A 26,730-nucleotide genomic window follows, 5' to 3' on the forward strand; every position below is an offset into this window, starting at 1 on the left:
AAAAGTCGAGTTTTTGACGTCATCCACCGCGGAAGTGACACCCTTGCTTTCATCCGAGTTGCACGTTGCAGGGCCGGATTAAGGGGGTGGCCACGTGGGCCGCAGCCCATGGCGGCAAAATTAGGGGGCGGCAAATATTGCAATTTTTTTAAATGCAGGTACAAAAAAATCGGATTCAGAAAAACATTACAAACAAGGTAAGGTGACAAAATCTCTCATTTCCTGAGAGTTCATTAATTTCTAATTTTGTCGTATTTCGGTGGTACAAAAGACTGCGCACCTTTAATTAGTTGAGTTATGAGAGAAACCAAACACGTAATTTGGCTTGGAGCGGCGCGGCGCAAAGAGAAATGATGGCGAGGACTTGAGATGGAAAGGAGAACCCCTCGACGCGGCGGTCGGCATGTAACACATATTAGCGCCTACGAGACCGCATGAATACTTCACGCATTGCGTCAAACACAGTACGGTCAACAGCGGTCGGCGCGGCGTGAAACGCACAGTGCCTACAAAACTACATGAATACTTCACGCATTGTGCCAAACACGGTGTGGTCAGCGCGGCACGGCGGCGAAAGTTAAAATTATTAAACCACAGTTTGTTCTTTCTTAATTTTTTAGTTCATTTCTTACAAATGAAAGGCCTTGTCCCCACAGACATAGGTTTACGGAACTGAACTTTCGCGCGAAGTTCCGTGAACTTTTGCTGGTATATAGTGTTGGTAGGGCTTACGCAAAAAATGTGTCCAAGACGAGTGAACGCGTCTTATGCACTCTTCTCCCTCCGGCACGTTCACTTGATGGTTTTTATTGATGTTTCAAAATGAATGAGCAGAGGGCGGCAAAATACAGGCGGCCCATGGGCGGCAAGTAGGTAAATCCGGCCATGGCACGTTGAGCAACCTGTGCAAATGGTCGTCACACCGACTGATGAAGGCAAAGTGGAGGAAACCAAGGGTGTCACTTCTGCGGTGGATGACGTCAAAAACTCGACTTTTCAAGGGGCGGTATCGCGGCCCGGTTAATATTGAACGCAGAAAGTTGCTGTTTGGACAGATCTTATTATTTTTAGCTGATCTACAAGAATCAAGCATGATTCTGTGACCGGCGCAACCGATCCTGCACCTGGATTCATAATTCAGGAGAATCAAATAATTTCTCCATTGCAATGATGATATGATTTGGAGGGAAAAAGCGGTAATAATAATAAAACGATAGTCCGGCTGATTATGATCAGCCCCGGCACTACTATAAATACAATTTGAATTTATTTATTATCGTTTATTTCAATGAATACAAGGACCAACGTAAGGAAGTGTGCGATCAAAGCTCATAATGTCGTTAAAGTAAGCTTTCCTGTGTAAAATCTATCATGATGCGTTGCAGATGTCACCTCTCAAAATGAACTCAGGCACCAACTCACTCGTTAAAGGCTGCATATTGTCTGCAACACAATACAAATAATGTGTGAACTTCCACAACATAAAAAGCTTGAAAATTTCAGTGAAATATTTCATGAAATTTCACGAGGCTGTGAAATATTTTATATTTTTCAGGGGCTAGTGTATGCAACCCGCAATCAAGTACACAAAATTAGAAGAACATCACAATTTTTACATTTTGCGAAACACGAAAGGGAACCAGTATTCTTCAATATATCTTTCATAAATTTTTGAAGTTTCGTGAAATATTTCACGTGAAATTTCAAGATTTTTTTTTTTATGATATTTTGCCACCCTGGTCGTTGTCACCTCATTCCAATCGGCTTATTCTGGTGATTTTTTGCTCTTTTAGACCATTTCCAGCTGTGCTCGGCAATATTGGTGTGCATGTTTCCGGCTGATCACGTCATTGTAGAGCCCGTTGATGACGTCAGCAGGGCGCATAATACTGTTGTACCACTTTTTTCGCCCGTTTCTATTTTTGACTTGCGGCAAGTGGAAAACCCGTCATGAACTTCGGGATGGACGTATTTCATCGGACATGCGCCAAAAGCTCAAAGGGAACAACCTTCAACCTTGAGAAAGTCTGTGGACATGATTTCCAAAATTATGGATTTTCCCTGTTAAAAATGTCCCATGGGTCCCCATAAAAATTTCATGGGGAATCAATACATGGGGTAATTTCATGGGGACCTATGGGAGCTCATGAGCAGTAATGGGCATCCGTGGGGAAAATCGGAATGTCATTGGGGAAGAGCGGGAATGCCCACGGGGACTCCCACGGGGGGGGGGGGGGGGGGAAGTTTTTTTGCGGGCCAAATCACCGATTAGGTGGGGATTCGGCCGGTTGGATTTTTCGTGGGGATTCGGCCGGTTTCCGATTTATTATTCAGAGTGTGGAAAGTTTGGCAACAATGCACAGAACAAACATGAATGAAACGTGGTATAAAAGAAATCAGCCATTTAACGTAGTGTATACTTACATATCTGAAGTTTACAGTCCATTTACAGTTGATAGCCGGTCCAAAACATTTCTTAAGGTCCTTGTGCTCGATTTATTGTAGCAAAATGTTCGGGATGCGATCATTTAGGTCCGTATATTTTTTACTCCTTTTCATAATATTCAGCGGCATCCCGACGACACGTTTATTCCGTGGACTTCTAGTAAAGACTCGTTAACACGAAACAACCAAATTTTCATATGTTGTTAAAAACTTTAAGAGAAGATGCCACTCAATCTTTACTAGAAGTCCAGAAAATAAACGTCGGGATGCCGCTGAAGAAACGGAGTAAAAAATAAACGGACCTAAATGATCGCATCACGAACATTTTGCTATAATACATCGAGCACAAGGACCTTAAGAAATGTTTGGACCGGTTATCAACTGTAAATGGACTGTAAACTTCAGATATGTAAGTACACTACGTTAAATGGCTGATTTCTTTTATACCACGTTTCATCCATGTTTGTTCTGTGCATTGTTGCCAAACTTTCCACACAATAATAAATTAGAAACCGGCCGAATCCCCACGAAAAATCCGACCGGCCGAATCCCCACGCGACCAAATCACCGTGTGCCTTGTAGGGCATTTTAACAAGACAACCAATGACACTCGCGGGCTAAATGGACAGTCGGCAGCCAGTGACCCACTCCCAAGAGACTATATGCACTCGGCAGTCTCTGCGTATTGCACACACAGTCGTTCTGTACAGTAAGGGCTACTCTTGTGACAGCAGCCTTGGTGGGTATTTAGGAGAAAAATCATTTTCGATGGCGATTAAGCAACTCACAGCCAGGCGATAAAGTGTATGCTAAACGTCACTAATTACGGATAATAGGACTTAGTGAGTTTTTGTACCACTGCTCTCTTTTTGGGCCGTAGTATCTCGATTTATTTTGCGAGGAAAGCTCCGTACTTTTGATGGATGCCTGCCATTCCTTATATATTAGAGCGCCTTCAGTTTCGTATGATACTGTGCAATACATCTGGTGTGAAATAGTTGCTTCAAGCGCCGTGGCACGCTGCGGTGCGGCAGGCGGGCAGCCAGCGCGAAACGCGCATTGGCGCCTACAAACCTAACAGGGATACTTCACGCGTTGCGCAATGCGTGAAGTATCCCTGTTAGGTTTGTAGGCGCCAGTGCATCGCAGTTCCGCTTTGTGTTAGGCTTTAATATTTAATCTAGCGGAGTCAGCGTTATTCAACTCATGATTTTGAAATGTTTGCACATCCTGTATGGATTATTCTCGTTTTAATTGATGAAAAAAAATATGTATTAAAGGAAAATATAACGTGTGTTTTGTAAATATTAAGGTGGTTCCGTATCAAACTTAATGATTTCCAAAGCGCTCGAATTTCTACACAATTTCTTATAGCCTTTTATAATCGATGGCGAAAAAGCAACAGCCAGGCGATAAAGAATAAAGCCCGGCGATGGGAACTATAGCCCGGCTGCATAATTTTTTATCGCTTCGCATGGCCCGGCCGTATGATTTTCTCCGCATTCTACAGCCAGCTATATGATTTTCTGTAGCCTTCATTAGCCGGCTATAAGAATTCCTATGGTATTTTGAAACGCAGCTCTTATCGCGAATTTTTACTAGGGAGGGCGGTATTTTACTTGAAAGTAAGTAAGTGCACGCCATACGCTTCTACGTCTACTGATTCGTGGACTAGTGCGGCCGGAGCGCCTTCAATTTTTCACATGCACCACGTTCGTCTATAAAACACGATTATAACTGTAGTTAGGAGTTACTATTAACATAATGGAATGCGCTGCTTATGCACAGTCGTCTAGAGGGGGAAAAAAAACGCGACAAAAATTTACCAAAAAACGGATTGCAGGGGGCTAGTCTATGGTACGTGTGGACTTAAGCTTGCAAAAATCAAAATCTTGGCTGAACTTGATTTTGGGATATCGCAATCTGAAATTTTCATTGTACATGCAAGTTTTTTACCGATTTTGATAAGCTTTTTTATTTATTCGTCCATTGAATCGGTGTTGATCGAATGATCGGTTCAAGCTTTTATTTTCCGTTCGATTCATGTAGATCGAATACATACCCTATCGTTGCATGCAGACTTCCTATCACATTATTTTTGTTAACTGAACAGTTCGCCTTCTGCTGCGTTTGCAGCAATTGTTGTCACGCATATGTTGTGCGAGCTGATTTCAGCTAATTACATACTTGACCCTCTGAGGGCGTTTTATGTGCGCAAGTAGCGCTATCAGTTGGAGAGTGATCGAAGTAGGGATTGAGCGATTTATTCAATCTCACTTCTACAGGGTGAGCTAAAAGTCCCCGACCCCCCCTCTAAATTTTAAACGAATTGAGCTAGGGAAATGAAACTTTGGGAACGTTCCTATCTCAAAGGGGACCATCTTTTGAAGGGGTCAAAATTTTGCCCCCCCCCCCCTCAGGGGGGGACAGGGGCCCCCCAACTTTTTTTTTTCAAATAGCAACCCCTATCTTGTGATACCTCATTTGAAAGAGCATAAAAAACTAAGAATTTTGGCGCAAACCGCAGATCAATAACTCAATTTTTGACCGAGTTATGATAGGTCAAAGGTCAAATTTGACCTATTTTCAAAAAATCATAACTCCGGTTCAAATCATCGTAAAGAAAAAAATAAAACGGGAAAATTTACCAAATTGTGTTTGCTTTTACGTAAGAATTGCAGAAATCACTTCGATGTAATTTTAAGGGGGGGCTCGGACTCCCAAATACGCCAATTCAAAGGTCATTCAATTTTCCCGCGAAATAAGCCAATTTCCTCTGGATTTGCCTCCACATTATCTCAGTAAGGTCAAAATCAGTTCAACATTACGTTGGCAAGTCTCCAAATTTCGGGAAAAGTTAAAAAAACGAAATTTAAGGTGATTAAATTTGACCGTTTAAATTTCGTTTTTTTAACTTTTCCCGAGATAATGTGGAGGCAAATCCAGAGGAAATTGGCTTATTTTGCGGGAAAATTGAATGACCTTTGAATTGGCGTATTTGGGAGTCCGAGCCCCCCCTTAAAATTACATCGAAGTGATTTCTGCAATTCTTACGTAAAAGCAAACACAATTTGGTAAATTTTCCCGTTTTATTTTTTTCTTTACGATGATTTGAACCGGAGTTATGATTTTTTGAAAATAGGTCAAATTTGACCTTTGACCTATCATAACTCGGTCAAAAATTGAGTTATTGATCTGCGGTTTGCGCCAAAATTCTTAGTTTTTTATGCTCTTTCAAATGAGGTATCACAAGATAGGGGTTGCTATTTGAAAAAAAAAAGTTGGGGGGCCCCTGTCCCCCCCATAGGGGGGGAGACCAAAATTTTGACCCCCTCAAAAGATGGTCCCCTTTGAGATAGGAACATTCCCAAAGTTTCATTTCCCTAGCTCAATTCGTTCAAAAGTTAGAGGGGGGGTCGGGGACTTTTCGCTCACCCTGTATTATTCTCCAACAAGGTGCCCTACTTTCGCACATTAAACGCCTTCAAAGAGTCAAGTAGTCAAGAGTTATGAGCTGAGATCAGCATGCGCAACGTATTCGCAACAACAATTGCTGCGGGCGCCCCTGAAGGCGAATTGAAAACAACCGTATAATACAAGTTGAAAAACATTTTAACTCTTCAATTCACACTATGGGGAACACTAATGGGGAATTGTCTTTTTTAGTCGTTTCATGGCGGATTCTCAAAAAACTTTTCAACATAAACTAAAACATGAACTAACATTTAAATGCAAAATAAAATATACTGCGCTACAAAATTTTGTGTACCTACCCTTATCGGATGTGCAACACCGTAATGTGACACTCAGAAATTCTAAAGAAATGTCCTAGAATCTAAAGATTAAGGAAGGACCACTTTACAAAGCGCGACTTTCAGCATTTTGACGTGTGTTAGGTACCTTGTCAAAATTTCACATTAGACACAAAACTCGCAACAAAAATAACTGAAACCATCCCCGAACTGAGATAGTCAACGTTTTTCGATGCGGAAATTTCAGCTTCTCGCTCATGAAAAATCAGAAGTCTCCCAAAGTCTAGTCACGCACTACACTTTATCGTCAGAGTCTCTGCGGTATGAAAATATGGCAACCTCAAACTCGGTGCTTCGGCTCAGCTGTTGCACGTTGTTAACACTGAACATTATCAGGTGCGGAATGGACGTAGTTCGACTAAGAAGTCTGTCAAAACTGCTGTAGTGCGCGATTTGATTCAAGTCGACTTTTGTTCCTCTTGTGAGCGGGGAATTCAAAATCCCCATAACCAATGCTGCATGTATATACATATAAACGTTTATATCTTAGTCAGGAGATGCTGCTAGTAATTTTCGCTGCCCAAATTGTCGCCTTCTGGCCGAAGCATCACAAGAGCCATGCGACGCGACGTTCCAAAATTTCCGCGGCCGTTTTATGTTTTTTACAATAAAGTTATTGGTTAAATCTGTTTGAAACTTTCACTGAATTTTATCGGCAGAAAGAAGAAAATTGAGTGGAATTTTCGGACAGCTTCGTTGAACGATTTTTCTGTAAAAAAAATGGCAGCGGAAATGTTGAAACGTCGCATGGCGCTTGTGATACTTTGGCTGGAAGGTGACGAAATCGCGTTCTACGTGATTTGGTCAGAAAACATGTATCACAATGCTTAAATCCGTACATTGTCTAGTGGTCCATTGATCGATCGACGACCAGATTTTACCTCTCCAAAGCATTGAGGACCTACCTTCAGTGAATAATACTAAACTTACCAATGTGTTTTGATGGAGATGCTCGCAGAAAGTGAGAAATAAGTCGACACATTTCTTCACACGATCGACCTCGGAGTTATTTTCTTGGTGGGAAGATTTTTCTTCGCCCCAAGCCTGGTTTGGCACTCGAATGTAGTCCCATTTGTTGAAGAATCGCTGTGCAAAATGTTCAAAAAAAAGTCATGAGGCTCAATGACACTTCCCAAACCGGAATTACAATGAGAATGCTGCCGTGATAGCGAAGAGAGCAGTAAGTGTCAAATTTTCAAAATCGAGTTTCTTTCAAAATTCGTCTACCCTCTTATAGATGAAATCACTGAAATAGGTAGCTAAAACAGCAAAATGTATCTTATTTGTATCAAAACGAGACACAGGAATGCCTTAAGTGCGCAAAAAATGACGTAGTTTCAGGCAAGACAACAGTAAGTGACATTATTCCTCTAGAGAGCCAGTGAAAACAGGGCTTTCGAGTTGTAAAGTGCTGCCCTCCTCTGCCGATTTCTAACCTGAAAATGGGTTTGCTGTGTGTCCAAAACGCAACCACGAAATTCTATTCTGAGAGATTTTTTAGATAATTATGAAAAATCAACATTTTTGCAGCACTGTAATAGCGCTGGTTCCTTTTTGAGAAATGCGATCCATTCGGTGTTTCCATTTTCTGCGCAAATCTCATGGTCAGCATAACTAAAACAAGCAGTGAACTCCAACACAATGTGTTGATAAGGCGCGTCATTAACTCGCACATATCAACCCCTTTAGTTTTCATTTACAGAGATTTCAAAACAGGCAAACAGCACAACAAGAGAATTCACGATCCAACACTGCGAGGTCAAAGACGCACCTTGACGCAGTGGCGTGCGGTGGGTTCAGTGACAGGGCAAGCTCTAGCGTTCGCCATCCGGGGGGGGGGGGGGGTGTTAACGTAGCCTATTTCCCTTCCCCCTCCCCCTAGCCTCCCTAGAAAATTCTTAAAATTTTACTCTATTTGCTCTATTTTTCGGATGAAATATGATGGAACGTAACGTCTTGAAAAACTGTATTTTTATTTTTTTCTCTCTTATTTATGATTTCGTTTACTTAACTTGTTTCGAATGTTATTGAGCATTGGAGGACGGCTCCTTACTCATAGCTCCTAATTTTGCCACTTATTTGAGGTACCTATTATAGTCTTTATTCTACAGCATTTAGAATTTTTTGAGTTACTTAAATTTCCCGAAAAAAAAGGCTTTCTGCATTTAAAACATGATTGAGAATTGTCTATTTCATCACCCATTAGATCCAAGTGAGCGGAATTTTATAGAATATAAAGGCATTAGCTCCGGAGGAGCAATTACAACCGCGACGGAAAGAGGGAGCAAGATAGCGCATCGGAGGCAGAAGCAGCGCGCTGCGGTGACGAGTGACGACGCACTATGGTCCCAATCCGCTCGGGAGCGCTCAAAAATCGATATTTATGAAATTGGACGACATTTTTTTTTCGAGTCAAAATTGATAAATATAGTATCTACGGGTCATAAACTACACTTAGTATACCTCCAAAAAATTTCTAGTCACTTTGAAAGTGTCACAAACTGTGCGAATAGTCTGATATGTATTTTCTGACCCGTGAAGTGGCTATTTCTAACAAAGCGTTCGGAGCCTCTCCTGAATCATGAAATGGTCTCTCAGAATTCTTGCTTATACCATTTTGTAGAAGACTCTAAGAGGAGTTTAACGCACTAATTACAATTTGTCTCCGAGGTATTCTGATACATTCTACACAATGTAGAAGTTGGGTACCTATTTTTCATGAAAAAATGCCGATTTTTCCCACGTACTTTCATTTTAAAAAAAAAGTCACCAAAGGTCACCTAATGAGACACCTTTAGGGAGCTTCTACACATCCTTGGGAAGCTACAGTAGAAATATTTCGTGCTTTGGTTTGCTTTTTCTCGAGAAATCGAATTTATTAGGTCTAAGTCGGTGGCTAAAATAACGGTATTTAGCAAGTTTAGCCATTGATCAATGTGCAGTCGTCTTAAACTTTTTTGAGGCATGCGACACCTCCAAAAACGTGCTTAAGTAGTCTCTATGAATACTTAAGAATGATTTTAAACCAAAAATTGTTGGCTCTTCTTGCTTTTTGAACGAATTTTGAATCTTTTTCGTACCTGCGTGTTTCCTTCAAAATACTGTATTACAACCCTGGAAAGCCCCTCGAAAAATATTCTGAGACATTTGGCACCTCCAGAGACACTTTTAAGTCGTTTCTACAGATCCTTAGGAAGGCAACCGATCCAAAAATAATTGATTCCGCCTGCTTTTTCGACCAAATTTGAATTTTTTACGTGACTACGTGTTTGCCCCAGAAAAACTCAATTTTTTGCCCTGAAAAACACCTGTAATTGCAGCCTTAACACGTGCTAAGCAATTTTGCATCTACAGAGACGCCATTATGTAGCTTCTATGAATCTTTTCGAGGTTGACCGTTTCGAAAAAAATTTGGTTCCCCCTACTTTTTGAGATTTTTTGAAAAGTTTTCCGTTCCGCAGTTTTATCTTTAAAAATGCTCTTTTCCATCCTAGAAAGTACCTATTGATGTAAAATTCCTTACCCCCCGAATATTTATCCATTGTTGATTGAATTTTCCTTAACGTGACAATGTTGCACCCCCCGCTCTTCAACATAGTTATGTACCCGATTCGCGTTTCCCGGCAAATCAACATAAAGAAAAGTCTTCTCTGAAGCATTATTTCGACATTTTTAAAATGCAAATGAATTTTAGATCTATTTCATTTTTTCAGTTTAGTTATCCTTAAAAAAAAAAAAAAAAAAAAAAAAAAAAAAAAAAAAAAAAAAATTGGGGGGGGGATGTCAAAAAATTAAAAAATCCTTAATTTTGCATGAACTGTACATGTATGTGCAATGGACGCATGGTTTTCATCCAATATAAGCAAGTATAACAAGCCAATCGTATGGCAGTTTGTGATTTATGTGAAAAAGTGACGGTAACTTTTGCAAATGATTTTTTAGGGAAAAACGGAGGTCAAATTCGGATTCAGCGAATCAAAATCATGAGGAAAACATGTCTTAAATGTATTTATACTCAAACGGAGAGCCGCTATGATTTTTGATCACTGAAAAGTGAATTGGGACCATAGTGCGACGGGCCAAGAGGTGGCCAAGAGAAGCGAGCTGCGATCGCGCAGCGAAGGGCTCGGACTCGGAACGTACCGCGCTCCCCGCCTGCCTTGATTCCGCCGCCGCACACTGTGGTATTGGACCTGAAAAGCTGGCCAAAACTATTTATCACCAGATATCGCCGAGTTTTAAAAATATTTTACAATCAGTACTTCTTCTTAAGTGATAATATGCACAATTTATCCACCTAACACATCATATGACAATTTGCGGAGAGTTTAAAGAGGATGGAAGAAGCCCTCCAAAAAGCCTTTAAAAGGACGCAAAGTATCTGACTAAAGCGGTGCATTTAGACGAGTTTCTCCTTCACCTGTGGTCCACTTTTCGAAATAAGGACTCTCTATGACCTCATTAATGGTTTTTTTATGAAACAGCGTAAGTCCTTTCAAAATTTTTGACGAAACAGCCGATCTCTCACATTGAGGAGTAAATGTACATTTCTCAAAAAAATTAATATGAATCATTCTAGATATTAGATTTTTGACTGTTTTGAATCAAAATTAGTGCTAGTATGAAAGTGCCGGGACCTCCATATGATGATTTGAGGATAACTTATGGGATGAAAATCAGTTTTATCAAAATAAGAACCATTGTGAGGACAGAAAGCACCTATGAAAAGGATTCATTTTGATGGGTTCCTTCCTAACCCATGATCTACATCTCAAAGTGAGGGCACTCCATTAACTTTGAAATTGCCTTTTTTAATATAAAACAGCGTAAGTCACTGCGAAATTCGTGACAAAACCACATACCTCACTTATCGAGGGCCAATTGTATTTTTTCTTAAAATTTAGGTTGATAATAATGGAAGATTTAGTTCTAATGATGTCCCTTTACAATCTGCTGCCTGAGGAAAAATCGTAAAATTACTTTTACGAGGCTTCAAAATGTGCCTTTCAGCGTAATTTCATGGTGCCAGAGGGTCACTTTCGAAGCCCCACCCCACGGCCGGATGGCCTTAAATTTGTCTGTCAAAGTAAAACATGGCATGAATATGTCTATACTCAAGGATAATGCACGAAGAGATCGTTAAATAACGGATTAAACTCTTTTGCAAGACTTTAAAATGACCCTCCCTTCCGCTTTCAAATTATTTTTTTCATCCCTCTTTCGGGGGCGTAGGGGCCAGAGAAACAGGTTGTGTGACCAAATATCACCCAATTTCGTACTAAATGGGTCAGAGGTATTGGAAAAATACAATTTCAGTCGTTAGTATCGACATAATTTTTCCCATTCATGTTTGTGAAAATCGCTCAAAAGTCCATGTTTGAAGTCAAAAATTTCAATTTCCTCAGTTTTCCTCAGTCTGTCGACCCTGAATCCTGAAAATACCCACTTCGGACTATAACATTCCGCCTGAAACCGCTTGAGAACAGTTGAGAGAAATTTTTAATCGGACTGTGAAATTCGAAAAAAACGTTTACTTTTACATCACTTTTCAACCTCCTGTGAAAATCACTAAAAAAGGAAATTTCGAAAATACTGTGGTTAGTTGTGTAGAATATACCCTTAAGAATGTGTTGCATATCGCCGAACTTCCCTCCTATGGTCGCACAGTTGAAGTAAACTGATCGACGAGTAGCGCGTCAAAACACATCAAAAAAATCGCTGAGAAATAGGTAACTTCGTGGTCTCTTCGCGGGAAATTGAGCCACTCGAAAAATGGCACATACATGGCTACTGGGGTAAAAAACAGTGTAGATTTCGAATAACACATTGGTTTTCCAAAAAAAAAAAAATTTAAAATTGAGGTTTTGGCCAGGTTTTTCGGTCAAATACCACAGTGTGCGCCGCGCCGAGCAGTGGCGCTCCGCTCAGCTGATGGCAAGCGATTCTCCAGCGCATCCCGTGTTCAGGCCGCGCAGCGCGCTGCGCCACCTCCATCCGCTCTTCTGCTTTCCTACTTTATGGTGGCTCTATATGTACGTATTTCTGTCTCCCTCGCTTTCTGTTTTTAATGCAATTTACTTACTGAACGCATTTAATAAATTATATTTGCTAAAATGTAAAACATTTAATAGGTGTAATTTTCTTCTTTCTTTAGAAATCTTTGGGCAAGCAGTGCTTGCCTTGCTTATCCGGACCGCACGCCACTGCCTTGACGAGACCGTGTATTGTGAATGTAGAAAGCTATTCGATCGAATTTAAGTTTTTTGATCTGCCTCAAGCAAAATCTTATCAGATTCTTGAAGAAAAGTGCTACGGAATAATTTAAGCGAAGAAAGGAAAAATTCTGTCGAATTCCTAGAAGATAAAGTCGATTTAAAGGTATTTTGGGGCTAAAATACCCAAATCACCGGTAGTACCTATAAATCCCGTTATATTATTGAAAAGAAATTGACTCGATATAAATGCAATTGCATTAAATATGTCTTGATTTTGTTATTTTAAACGTCTTTCCATGCAAAGAAGTTCAACCATGTCGTTGCTTTATTCATTCATGCATTGAAAGTGAGCAATCTACATCCTGAAAATCTACTGATTTGCCGTAAAAAATTGCAGAAAATTGATACACCAGGTCGATGCACCCACTCGTTGAATTTACCGACCAATTTCGTGAGTGCAAATGTGTAAAAATCAATATGCTATAGTCATTTTGGGTGCATTTATTTTTCATGAAACAATAATGATTTCAATCCCGAAAAACCATCAATTTTCCGTATAAAATCGAAAAAATCAAAATTTGTCGACTCCTCGACGTGACAATTAGATTCTACGTGTGTAAATACTTATGTATCGATATGCTGAACAGAAACTATGTGTGGACACAGTCAGAAGCCCGCGGCAACATTAATTCAACAGAAAAACTGTAAAAATTAGATCGGATTTTAGCCGCTTTGCCCGCCTCTCCTCGTTACTTACAACAAACCGTTCTTATGCTCATCTCAAAATTTTTCTCAGAGCTTTGGGTTATTATCAGCTTCCATTTAAACTCCGGTTCGATGGCCGAATTGGCTGCCAAAAAAGCAAGCCACTGTTGAAGGGTTCTATGAGAAATTCGTGATATTATCGGCTCTCAGGAAATCACCCCATGGCTAAAATTGGTGGTATAAATGTTTAAGTGCTTAAAATACTCGTATTCAAGATACTAAGGGATTAAACTATGGAGTCAATTTCTTTTTAATAATATAACGGGATTTACTACCGGTGATTTAGCTATTATAGCCCCAGAATGCTTTTAAAGCGCCTTTACGTTCCAGAATCTCGACGGAATTTTTTTTTTTTTGGGCTTAAACGATTCAAGGGACACTGTAGTTAAAAATATAAAGATTTTTCGATTTGGACGTATAAAAAATGTTTAACTCGTTCAGGCACACCATGTATTGTATGGAGTTCTGCTGTTATTCGACCCTTGTCTTCAGGTCAAAATTCTTACAAAGAAGCCCCTTGGAAGAGGCGAATTTTTTGTAATTTCTCCCAGTTTTTTCTCCGTTAGGTATATAACTGAATTGCTTGTCAAATTCTGAGGTTAATTATATTTAATTGTAATTTATACATTTCTTTTTTTCCCCTTTATTTTATTTTCTCAATGGAGAAGTTTTGTTGATTTCTTCGGATTTCGATTACTGTAACTTCTCTTCTATTCAGCCGATTTTTATGAATGAGGTCTCTTTTTATTTGTGTTTTAACGGAGAGTAAGGAATAAATTGCTAAACACACGCGGAACAATTTTTTTTGAAAATTGGATGAATCCTAGCGTGACGGTGAAATGGTTAATCAAGCGTAAGTAATTGGGCGAGGGGCTGATGGTCCCGGCCGCCTGGCGACCGTCAGCTATTGTTCGTCGGGACGCCGACGCAGCGGTCAGGAGCGTGGGGAACAGAGGGGTAGGTGGATTCCTGTATGAGCCACGTTTAGCAAATGGTCTAATGAGTCTCGAGGCTCATCACAGATTGCACTTACACAGATAGCAATATCAGAGCACGGGTACCAACTTTTGAAAATCATAACAGCCGTGTGGAGATCTGTCAAAGCGTACGTTTTGAACAAAACGGAGTGAGTTAAATTCTCATTCTTAAAGTGCCGAACTGGTCAGTCATCCTCGAATCAGTTCGCTTGCTTCTGCTTATATATGCACATTTTAAATCAGCGCGTCGTACTCTTAGGCTTTTTTAAAAAAACCAAGTAACGTAGACTCTTGGTATTCACTGCACATAAACTAGAAAGCCCCAGAATGGGAAACAACTTTAAATCATAATTATTGACGGATAAATAAACTTTTTACATGCTTTGGAAAATCTCAGAAGTTCGCGGTAGTCACTTTTCGGTAAGGAACTAAGGGACTCGGTTATTGTATCGAGCAGGGTTCGAAACGATCGCAAAGGCGGTATACTACGTATACGCGCCAATTCTCTACCTTCGCCGAGATAGGTACCAGCGAATGATCATTATTTAGAGCTCATTCATAAAACTACTTGTCAATACTGAGGAACCAGGTGAATATGTTATTTCTACAAACAGACATAAGTAATTAAATATATTCGTTTCTAATCGCAAAATGTAATCCAGCTCTAAGGCCGCTTTATTTTTGGCGCTAGGTATATTTTTCAATGATCAGACCTCATGTTAATAATTTTTATTTTTTATTTTTGAAGGGAAAAGAGACGTAACTGAAGACAAACCTGATGGATATAGTCAACCGAGACAAGTATTTTCGTTTTAAGTAGCACACCTTCATTTTCTTCGAGATTCACATATATCCCCAAGTGTTTCAGCAGTGTGCTTTCAGGTCCCTGAAAGCAGAATACCTTTCATTATTTTGGGTGGAAGAGAGCTTTCTGTAATTGGGAGCTCATTTGCAACGAGTCCATCCTGAATCCTGATACAACTGTTTTCTTTGATACACGTGGTAGGAGTAAAAAGTCCTTCAAGTATGTTCATTAGAGGTGTAAGAGGGTCCCTTTGGCCAATTTTTGTTGCTTTTAAACATTGAGCTCATTGTTTAAAATGTTTTTTGTTTTTGTTTTTGTTTTTTTTTGTTAATATAATTTTCCTGTTTTTCATCATTTTTTAAAATGGTTTAAAAAGGGCGATTCATCTCGCACACCAAAATTGAACTCCTTTGGCGAACAATGTACTTAGGTGCATACTTCCTCTAAAAAAGTTTTTGGATTCAAAGCCTCCCAAAAAGCCGATGTTGCCATATTTTTTTCCCCGGAAAACACAAAAAACCGACTACCTATTTCAGTACTTGGAGGCTGTTCCTCACCGAGCTCATTGAGCAAATTTCAGCAAACCGAATTTTGAATTGAAAATTCAAAATTTTTCCAAATTTTTTGAATTTTGAACCGAACCTGAATTTTCATACGTTATGACCACATTACTAGTGATTATGTACATGTGTTTATTTATACAGCCTTCCACCGCGACGCGACGTTGCCACATACCATCGATAAAATTCGATAAAAATCCGCTAAAAATGGGTCGTCAATAAGCGCAGGATCTTAAAATAATGATTATTGCTACAAGGTATGATCCCCTTCCATCTCTGAATACAGCATTTTAAGTTTTACATTAGTATTCCATGAGCAATATCCGAAAAAATGGCTCAAATCTAGGGAAACGCGGATTTTTATCGAATTTTATCGATGGTATGTGGCAACGTCGCGCCGCGGTGGGAGGCTGTATAGATAAACACATGTACATAATCACTAGTAATCTGGTCATAACGTATGAAAATTCAAGGTTTGCTGAAATTTGCTCAATGAGCTCGGTGAGGAACAGCCTCCAAGTACTGAAATAGGTAGTCGGTTTTTTGTGTTTTCCGGGGAAAAAATATGGCAACATCGGCTTTTTTGGGAGGCTTTGAATCCAAAAACTTTTTTAGAGGAAGTATGCACCTAAGTACATTGTTCGCCAAAGGAGTTCAATTTTGGTGTGAGATGAATCGCCCTTTTTAAACCATTTTAAAAAATGATGAAAAACAGGAAAATTATATTAACAAAAAAAAAACAAAAAACATTTTAAACAATGAGCTCAATGTTTAAAAGCAACAAAAATTGGCCAAAGTGACCCTCTTACACCTCTAATGAACATACTTGAAGGACTTTTTACTCCTACAATGGGATCATTGTGAAACAGCGCGTCAAATGCCGCGACATTTAAGTCGAGCGACGGTCGAGCAGCGGTTTGACTACAAAATGCTAAAATCGCTGATTTTTGCATTTTGAGAGCTAAGAACGAGGGATTCTGATCCTCGTGGGTCCAAACCGTTATTTTTCTCTTAAAATATAGTATCAAAAGTCTCATTATCCGCATTTGCGACTTTTTACCTCGATTGCATTTACCGAAAAAAAATCTGCAAGATCGCCAAGATTGCCAAGATGAGAAATCGATGAAACATCTTAAGTACCTTGCGGGACCACTCAACCTTTAGCTACGACCCTGAGATTTTTTTGTGCTTTTTTTTCTAACTATGAGACAACTTATTGGCAGGTATCTCTGTTGGATTTCGCAATTTTTTTTTCTTGTAACGTCCAAAATGGGACACCCTACTGTTCAAACGCGTTCAATGCCTGGGCGGCAGCCATTATGGCCGCCATTTTGGCGTATGGAGAACTTCTATCAGCTTATTTTGTTATTTGGACCTCATTTTTGGAATCTACGACCCAAAAAACCTATACAGTGACACCTCATTCGACGATATTTGCCTCAACAAAATATTTCACTCCGCAACGGCAGCCCTTTTGGCCGCCATTTTGATTTTTTTGGGCCTCAATGGATCTGTGGTAAGTTTTTGACATCATAGGTGAAATCTACGACCCAAAGAACCCTACCAAGGACACCCTACTTGGCACTTTTACATATGTATCGCAGTTTTGACCCTATCTTGGAGATTTTGGCGGCCATCTTGGATTTGGGGCATCCCTTTGGGTTGGAGAGTATTTTGAACCTCAAATTCGGACTCTACGACCAAAATTACATAAGAATTGACCCCAATCATGACATCAAAATCAAATTCCATAATTTTCACCCCCCGAGCCCCCATTTTGCCGCCATCTTGATTTGGGGGGGTTAGACGCAAAATTAAGCTTGACAAAATCGAAATTATTTTTTTACGCATCGAAATGAAGAGATTAAGATATTTTCCACACTTGCTTCACTTACCGTTCCACGAGAGTACATAAGAACCCGGACTAGTAAGCGTATGCATTATTTTGAGTCCGATTACTATAAACTTGATAATAAAAATTACAAAATAGAGTCTTTGGAAAGAAATAGCTAACATTTGCCTCTAAGCAGAATTTTTCCAAAAATTGAGGCGATTTTAGTATCTCAGCAAAATTTGTTCGATATCTCGATGTTTACCTCTTTCTGGTGTAGATTCACCTTACAACTCCCCTCTCTGGTTATCACATTTCTGAGGGCTGATTGATGAAATTGATAGACAATGGTATACACAAAGAATATAAATTGAAATTGGAGCGATCCTATTGGTTGAGACGGGGGAAAGGGGGAAATGATGTACTAATTACGGGGTCTCTAATGGGTTGCCGTTAGTTATCACATTACTTACTACCTATGCCCATTGCCACTACTAGCAATGCTACAATCAGACGTTGAGATTTCGAATCGCCTTCGAAAATGAGGCTAGGCAACTTTACACACTTTCAATTCGAAAGAGTTGTATCATTGCTGATTGAAGGAGGTCCAGAGTATGGTAATGTTAAATGACAAATGTTATCATCCAGGCAGGGAGTTTATCCTTCAAATGTACAGACAAAGCGATGAAGAAAGAAGACAAAGGTAAACTGGAGTGCTCCTTTTTGTTGAAACGGGAGACTTGAGGTAAAATGATGGACTAATCATAGGATCTCTCATGGGTTGCCATTAATAGGTCCAATATATACGTCCTTTGTCCATTGAGACCACCTGCTTCCACCAATGCGATCGTTTCATTTTCCCTTTTTCCTCTTTGTCTGTGGAATTACGTCCTGGATTTCACGGGAAATCGAGGAAACCTTCACTTTGTGTTTCGGAATATCGTGGAATTGTTGGTGTTTTCTTTCCGTTCAGTGGGCTATGTATTGAAACCCATAAATTGATAAAGTGTTAGAAAAATAGGATAAAGGGAAAACAGAGCGATCCTATTGGTTGGAACGGATTGTTGGTTAAGACTAAGGGGGAAACTGATGCATTAACTAATAACTATAGCTCCTCGCAAGGGTTGCCGTTAGTTAGTATATTACTTACTTCCTTTGTCCATTGCAACCCCATCACTGATGGTACGAACAGGGTGGCAAAGTTTCACGAAATATTAAATCATGAAATTTCAGAAATTTATGAAAGATATTTAAAAAGACTGGTTCATTTCCTGTTTTCATGTTTCGCAAAATGTAAAAATTGTGACTTTCCTCTATTTTTGTGTGTTTGACTGCGGGTTGCATACTCTAAAAAATATGAAAACTCTGAAAAATATGAAATATTTCACAGCCTCGTGAAATTCTATGAAATATTTCACAGTCTCGTGAAATTCTATGAAATATTTCACTGAAATTTCCAATCTTTCATTTCTTTCTTACGCTTCATTCCACACTGCGGCTCCGTTTTCCCCCATGCGAGAGGCTTGGAGGACAAGGCGCGTGAGTGCAGTTTTTGCTATTTCGAAAAACACGATTTTGAAGTTTCGAAAGCACATGGATTCTAATGGCGGAAAGAAAGTTCTAACTCACTTTTTGATGCTTGAAAATTGGAATTTGTGAGCGAATTTTGTAGGCTTAAGACTAGTTCAACTTGGAATCGTTAATATCTCAATATTTTTTTAAAATTTCACTTATGCGCCTTGTCCTCCAAGCGCTTCGTGTCTTTTTTGTCTATCCCTTTGTCGTTTAAATCTACATGCTCTGTCAATCAAAATCCATAAGCAGCTCGCTGTGTTTTGTGAAAAAAATAAATCGTCCATATGTGTGTTTTACAAACAAAACAAAGATGAAGCACTTTAGGATGAATTTTTCACAATTTATGCATTAAGACTAGTTTTACTTGAAATCATTAATATCTCATTTTTTAAAAAAAAAAAAAAAAACTGCACTTAAAAGCCTTGTCCTCCAAGCGCCTTATGTCTTCTTTGTCTATCTCTTTGTTGGCTATGTCTGAAGCTTTGTCAGTGGAGATGTTGCATGTGTGAGAAATTTGCGATTTGACTATTGATTCTTATGTAAAAGTTCGCGAGAAACACGATGGTGCCACTGGTTTTCTCTGAAATCAACTACTAAGCTCAAAAAAAGCTCTCAAGTTGAGGCCAAAATGGAGGGGATATCCCACGCTATCCTGAGAGTCCACGTCTACATCAGCCTGGTAAAAATTGGCGATAGGAGCTGCGTTTCAAGATACCATAGGAGTTCTTATAGCCGACTAAAGAAGGCTATTAAAAATCATATAGCTGGCTGTAGAAAGCGGAGCAAATGATATAGCCGGGCTATACGAAGCTATAAAAAAGTATACAGTCGGGCTATAGTTCCTATCGCTGGGCTTTACACTTTATCGCCATTGGCTATACAAGGCTATAAGAAATTGTGTAGAAATTTGTGTGCTTTGGAAATCATTAAGTTTGATACGGAACTACCTAAATATTTACAAAAAACACATTATATTTTCCTTTAAAACATATTTTTTTCATCAATTAAAATAAGAATAATCCATGCAGAGTGTGCAAACATTTCAAAATTATGAGTTGAAAAACGCTGACTCCGCGAGATTAAATATTAGAGCCTAACTCAAAGCGGAGCGGCGACGCACTGGCGCCTACAAACCTAACAGGGATACTTCACGCATTGCGCAATGCGTGAAGTATCCTGTTAGGTTTGTAGGCGCCAATGCGCGTTTCGCGCTCTCTGCCCGCCCGCCACGCCGCAGCGTGCCACGGCGTCTGAAGCAACTATTTCTCACCAGGACACCACCCTCAGGATAGCGTGGGATATCCCCTTCATTTTGGCCTCAACTTGAGAGCTTTTTTTGAGCTTGGGAGTTGATTTCAGAGAAAACCAGTGGCACCATCGTGTTTCTCGCGAACTTTTACGTAAGAATCAATAGTCAAATCGCAAATTCCCCACACATGGACAGGCCCGCCACAAGGGGGGGGGGGATACTGGGTCCTTGGTACCGGGGCCCGGGCCCTGGAGGGTCCCGTGACGCAGGTGACAAACCACTACGAATTCATGTGTAACCCTTGTCTCGTAGGGAAAATTGAAAAAATTACCCTAAAAATTCCGCAAAAGGTGAATAAAGTTTCAAAAACACGCTAGGACACTATAAAATTTGTCTTACTTTTTTAGAGATTTTCAAGATTTTGAGTATATGTAGAATGATATGCTTAGTAACTGCGTTTCATTTTCTTCCGTTGTCGGATGCTAAAAGGCTCCTTTCTGGGCATCCTCGACTTCAATGGCTTACCTCCCTTGCCATAGACGTACGAAAGGGAGGCCAGGGGGACCCGGCTCCCCATAGAATTGAAAAGTATCGTCAGCCCCCCTCAAAAAAAAATTTATAGATGTTTTGAATGCAACAATTCGAAAGTTTTTGGTGCTGAAAGTAAAAAAAAGGCGTAATTATTCTGCAGGAATTGATGGAAAATCTCCATCATAAGAGCTTCAAAATGCGTCCAAATAGGTTTAAAATTTCAAACATTTCCCGGGAGAGGCCCCCGGACCCCCCTTTGTGCTAAGGGCCCGGCCAGAAAACTGGTACCAGGGCCTGAGATGAGATGTGGCGGGCCTGCACATGGCACATCTCCATTCGCTGTAGATTCTATAGAAAAATAAAGAAATTGTTGGGATGTGTGTTTCAGGAAACAAAACAAAGATGAAGCACTTGAGTTTGGGTCTGTTCTTGGTGGTCCTCCTGGTTGTTGGCAGCTCGTGGAGGGGGGGGAGGGGGAGGGGGAGGGGGAGGGGAGGGAAGAGAATCACGAGGTGCGGGAGCGGGATCGGGGGTGGGTGGCACGACGGGAAAGCCACGAGCGCCTGCGGTGAAGAGCTCGGATTTTACTGCTACAAATACTACGGCAACCCATACTGCGAATCCACCAACGATCATTGGGAAGGAAAGTTCAAAGCCTGCTGCGAAAGTAAGGGCCGCACCGGAATTAAAACTCAACACATTTAAACACGTCCCCTGAACACCAGACCGTCACCTCTCTTCACCCGAAGCTAAATTGGATGTACCTAGAGTACCTGTATAGGGAGCGTACCGACAGATCTGAAACTCCGAAAGTCCATCAGGCCTTCACCGATGCCTCCGCGAATAAAGTTAGGGCCCAAAAGGGCAGCCAACCTATGAATTTCAATTATCCAGAGCGATTTACTGATACTATTGTTACGAACCGTCCTTTATAAGCACGTGTTTGACTCAGTTTTTGCATAACTTTACTCAATTTCGCAGAAGAACGCTCATTTCTGCACATTCTTAACCATCTTGGTTAAAATTGGAATCTGCAGACTGGCAGTGAAATTTTGTGCGTTAGAAGTTGGTTAGAAGGGTGGCTGCACTTTTGGGCCCTAAGCCCTCCATGAACCGATCTGTCGGTACTCTCCCTATACAGGTACTCTACTGAACACCAGACTGTCACCTCTCTTCACCCGAAGCTAAATTGGATGTACCTACGATATTTATACCGCAAAACTGTGTATAATTAAATTGATCAGAAGGAACTACTCCCGAGCAGCATTGATCGCGATAAATAGCGATTTTATCGGTTGGTTATCGCGATTATATCGGTGGCAAAATATCGAGATATTATTGCATTAAAAATCGCGATATATGGCGATTAAATCGCAAAAAATCGCGATTTTTGGTTCGATAAAATCATGATTAATTTTTATCGATAAAATCGAGATTAAATCGCCATTTATCGCGATTTTCATTTCGAAAATATCGCGATAAATTGTCGGGCGATAAAAGCGCGATTTCATCGCGATAAGATCGAGGATAATCGCTCAGATGTGAATGATCCTGGCGATTTTATCGCCGATAAAATCGGAATATTCAGTTTCTCAATTTTTCCGTTGAGAAATGCTACTTGGGCACCTCTCTTCACCCGAAGCTAAATTGGATGTATTTACACCGCAAAACTATGTATTAAAACATATGTATGTAACATATGTTATGTTCTATGTATGTAATCAAATTGGACTACATTTTGCAATTAAGAACGATAAATTTCGGCCCGGTTTAAAAACAACGTAAGTGCCATTAGTTTCCCTATGCACATAAGTGTTTTTTTTAGATTAGTTAGAGTTTATAGCTCCAAATCGCAATATGCAGTACTGATCAGAAGGAATTTCTTAAGTAATGAAACAATTTTAAACAAATTTAAAAAACTCATACTCGCTACAATTTTGGTGAGTCGCAGTAGTCGCACCAATACTGCCGTGCTAAGGAAAAACGCCATATCCTCCACGCGTTTCCAAGTTCCAAAATTTTCTCATAATTTCACGCTGGAGCTAAATTTTCACGCCAAAAGATGAATTTTTCAGCGAGAAAAAAATTTTGGTCCGGGTACAAGGGCCCATTAAGGAGGGGTGAAGGGTCCCTATTGTTCCTACCCTTACAATGGATGGGTTGCCGGCCTATGGTCGCTGAACAAAAGAGGATGTCCGGCGAGCGGTACGGTCACCCGAGTCCAAGACTGATGCGTTGCCATTTACGGATTTTAATGCCGAATAAAAAGTCTCAGTTTTCGTGAAACAGACTATAATTTTAAGTATTTGTCTAATTTTAAGTAATTGTCTTTGGAGATAGTTAGCTATATTTTTAAGATTACATTAAGTTCTTCTCATACTCTCGTCTTCTTTACCTTTCACTCATTTATTATTAGTAGTTATAAGTATCTCTAAGATATATATGTTTCATATTCATATTCTTGAATTAAAAGTGCTAAAGTATTTCCAAAGACGTGCTAATAAATATTCAAAAAAAAAAAAAATTCAAGGAAAATAACTTTTTTTGCCATCATAACACACCAGATCACATTATATTCATAATAGAACATCGCCGTCAAAAGTTGAGTTCCCCTTGGATTTGAACGTATTTCTGTCAAAAAAACTATGTGCAGGTGGGAAAGATGGGGTGTGCTCGTTGGTGCTCGAGCATAAAAATGAATAGGAAATATAAAGCCCCAGTGACGGAGCTGCCGCCGCGGCCATTCGCGGTCGCCATTAACTCATGAGCCCTCGCCACAAGGCTCTAGACACATGCTCATGGCTCATACACTTTGCACATAGCTCCGTTTGACAGAATGTAAAATCCCGCTTATCCAATTAAGCAAACGGAATTGTGAGCCAGCTGAATGCGGCACCCATGAGCCATGGGCATGTGTCTGGAGCGTTGTGGCCAGGGCTCATGAGTTAATGCTCACCGAGCCGCGACGACGGCTTCGTCACTATATTTATATATAGTGTATATTTTATTATATATTTCCTATTCATTCTTATGCTCGAGCACCAACGAGCACACCCCATCTTTCCTACCTGCTCGTAGTTCTGTTCGATAGAAATACGTCCATTTAGCACTTTTTGCATGGTCTGCGAGGACAAAAACAAGTAATTTAGTCCTCATCGTAGACCATTCAAAAAGTGCTGAATCTATGGGGAGCTCAACTTTCGACGGCGATTTTCTGCAAATTTATCATGAATATAATGTGGTCTGGTGAGTTATGACGGCAAAAAATGTTTAAAACTTTATTTTCCTTAAATTTAAGGTCGCTCAGGGTCTACGGTAATGAAAAAAGTATAAAACACATTGAAAATTATTTGAACCAGCCTGAATGATCGAATATGAGTGTTTCACCATTTGAAGATATGGTAAAAGATCCATTATTAAGGTATTCGTTGCAAACACCCTGTTTATCAATCCATCTCCATTGGTTCCAATGATAGATCGATCGATATATCGCAAAACACGCCACGCCACGGACTGACGTATTTATATTTTTAGGTCCATAGTTTTAACGGCTATTAATATACATTTTTGGTTGAGTAACAGCTATGGACGTGGTGACAAAATTAGTCTCTATTTCCTTGTGTTTTTCATTTCATATTCTGAAAATGCCAGGTGAGCAGATAACGTGGTGATTTACAGCGTATTTATAGCTTCAGTTAGTGTCGCATGAGATAGAAACTGAACGAATTTCATTTTAACGCCTGGATGCAACTATTCGAGCTTCACGGATGTCTGTGTTGCATACGCAAGGAGCTGAAGGCGTTTTGACTCCAGACACTAACTGCCTCATCAGCGCCGCCCAGGAGAGCTGGCCAATGAGATGTGTCGTACAAAATGTGGGAACAATAAAAGCTCACATCCATTTTAATTCAGAACGTCTGTCTTAGAAGTGCTTTCATTGATTATCTCGTAAATATTCATCCAAGAAACACCCCGAACAATTCATATAATATGAAAAAATTCACATCAAAATGCGCAATTATTTTGGTCCATAATTTCAACCTCTCCGAAAGACTCGTTTCGCTATGCGACGGGCTTTACTATGAGGATCTGAAATGACAGAGTGCATACCCGCCCTCCAGTTATACGGTGTAACATCTTAATGAAACACGGGATACGCACAAAGTATTACGTTTTGGAAAAACGACAAATGCGCAATTTGCGTAGTCCGATTCTGAATTAGTTAGAAGGATGCGCATTTGAGCAGAAAAATGTTGCAAACAAATATTTTAGGAGGCGGAAATAATTATTGGAGGAATGAGCATTCGTGACACAAAAAAGGCGATAATGAAATGTAAAATTAGGAACGCTATAATTGAAACATGATAAAAAATGAAATGATATCTCGATGCTGAAGTAAGAAAGCACTTAGCTACGTTGCGGTGTTTCAGAATTTCCGCGTCTTTTTGATTTTTTCAAAGAGACACAAGCCAACTTCATAGCTGAGCTGTCTGCCTAGGGATCACTAATCACATTTCTAGCTTTTAGACAATGTTAGCTCAGCTGTGCAGTATTAGCTGTTTGCTTTTTATGATGTCGAGCTTTACGACTTCATTTTTACCGTATTTTTATTTTGATGAATAGGGTTGAACATTGAATCATGTCGGATCCAATGATTTATCTACTGTTTGGACTATATTTGAGAATGTGTGAATTTCAGCTCTACTTCACTGACGCTAAAGCTAAAGCAAGCTGAAACCTAAATCGACGGTGAAACTACCACGGTGAAAGACCACGTGTCTCGGTTGCGGTGTTCAAAAATATCTCCTCTTACCTTTTATTTTTTTGGAGAAGATCAGATCAATATCATTCTTTGAAATTTTCACTGAGTTTTCTCTGCACGAAGAGGCAAAATCACGGAAGTTTTCGACAACTAACGTTGAGCGGTTTAGGTGTTCGTTGCGAACACCCCTTTAATCGATCTTTTTCCATAGGTTTAAATGACAGATCAATCGATACATTGCAAAGCACGTCGCGCCACTGTACAGTGTTCTTTTTTTTTAACAGGGACGGAAGGACCCCCATTCCACGTATCGTGCATTCACCATTGGCGGATCCAGCAAATCGGCAACATTGTTTTCCATCCGTTTAAACATAAGGAAATGTATCGATTCTTGGAGGGGCCAGATACTCTGAGAGGAATCGATTATTTAACATAGGTTTAAATGGAAGGAGTCCAGTGTTGCCAAATTGCTAGATTCGCCCCTGTCATTCACCAATTCGAACGGTGTTCTTATAATTCGACTCACTTGTAAGATCGGTGAAAGGGCCAGGTCCATAAACTACGTTGCCTCTTCGTGTCGCCATGAGCCTTTCAATTACCTTAAGGTTCTCCTTGAATATGTCAAAGCGTAGCATTCTCTCCGCCGGGATTTGTAACTCTTTCCGAATTCCATCATGTACTGCTCGAACTGCTGGAGCAATGTGCTAGCTTTCTCAACCTGTAAATGCACCGCGAAAAAGGTTTGTTCAACTGTTCGATTACTATTCGGTTAAAATGGCGGAATGGACCTCTAAACAAGGTGCAAATTAGACTATATCGACATAAATTTCCTTACCAAAACTTCACGTAGAATACGATTTGAGGGGCCTGGTGGACAAGGCGCTAAAGTGCAGTTTTTCCTCTGAAAAAACCCTGTCTTTAATACGTTAAATTTCTTTGTCAAATTTGGTACATGAATTTTTTAGTTTCATGACAACAGAAATGCGATCTGAGGATTTTAAAAAAATGACAAGGAGCTGAAATTATGGAACGAATTGATGCGATGTATCGCACGGCGCTCTGACACAAAAAATGGCAACCGTCGAATCACCGTAAGTCCCTCACAAGGTCTACGATTTTCTCCCTCCACAATTTACGGTTGCGCTTTTGTTTTTAAATGAACAGAGCCTAAGATCAAAAGTACAAATTGAGAGCTAAGAAACA

General features: G+C 40.0%; 1 long non-coding RNA gene across 1 annotated transcript; it reads right to left on the reverse strand.

Moving 5' to 3' along the window:
* Positions 1-780: 780 nt before the first annotated feature.
* Positions 781-15,103, reverse strand: LOC140225514 (uncharacterized). The gene is made up of 3 exons (XR_011900578.1): positions 14,990-15,103; positions 7,188-7,343; positions 781-1,443 (listed from the first exon to the last, which is right to left on the reverse strand). It is a non-coding gene; the product is annotated as an uncharacterized lncRNA (long non-coding RNA).
* Positions 15,104-26,730: the final 11,627 nt, after the last annotated feature.

The sequence above is a fragment of the Bemisia tabaci genome, chromosome 9 (genome assembly GCF_918797505.1).
Source record: "Bemisia tabaci chromosome 9, PGI_BMITA_v3".
Taxonomy (NCBI): domain Eukaryota; kingdom Metazoa; phylum Arthropoda; class Insecta; order Hemiptera; family Aleyrodidae; genus Bemisia; species Bemisia tabaci.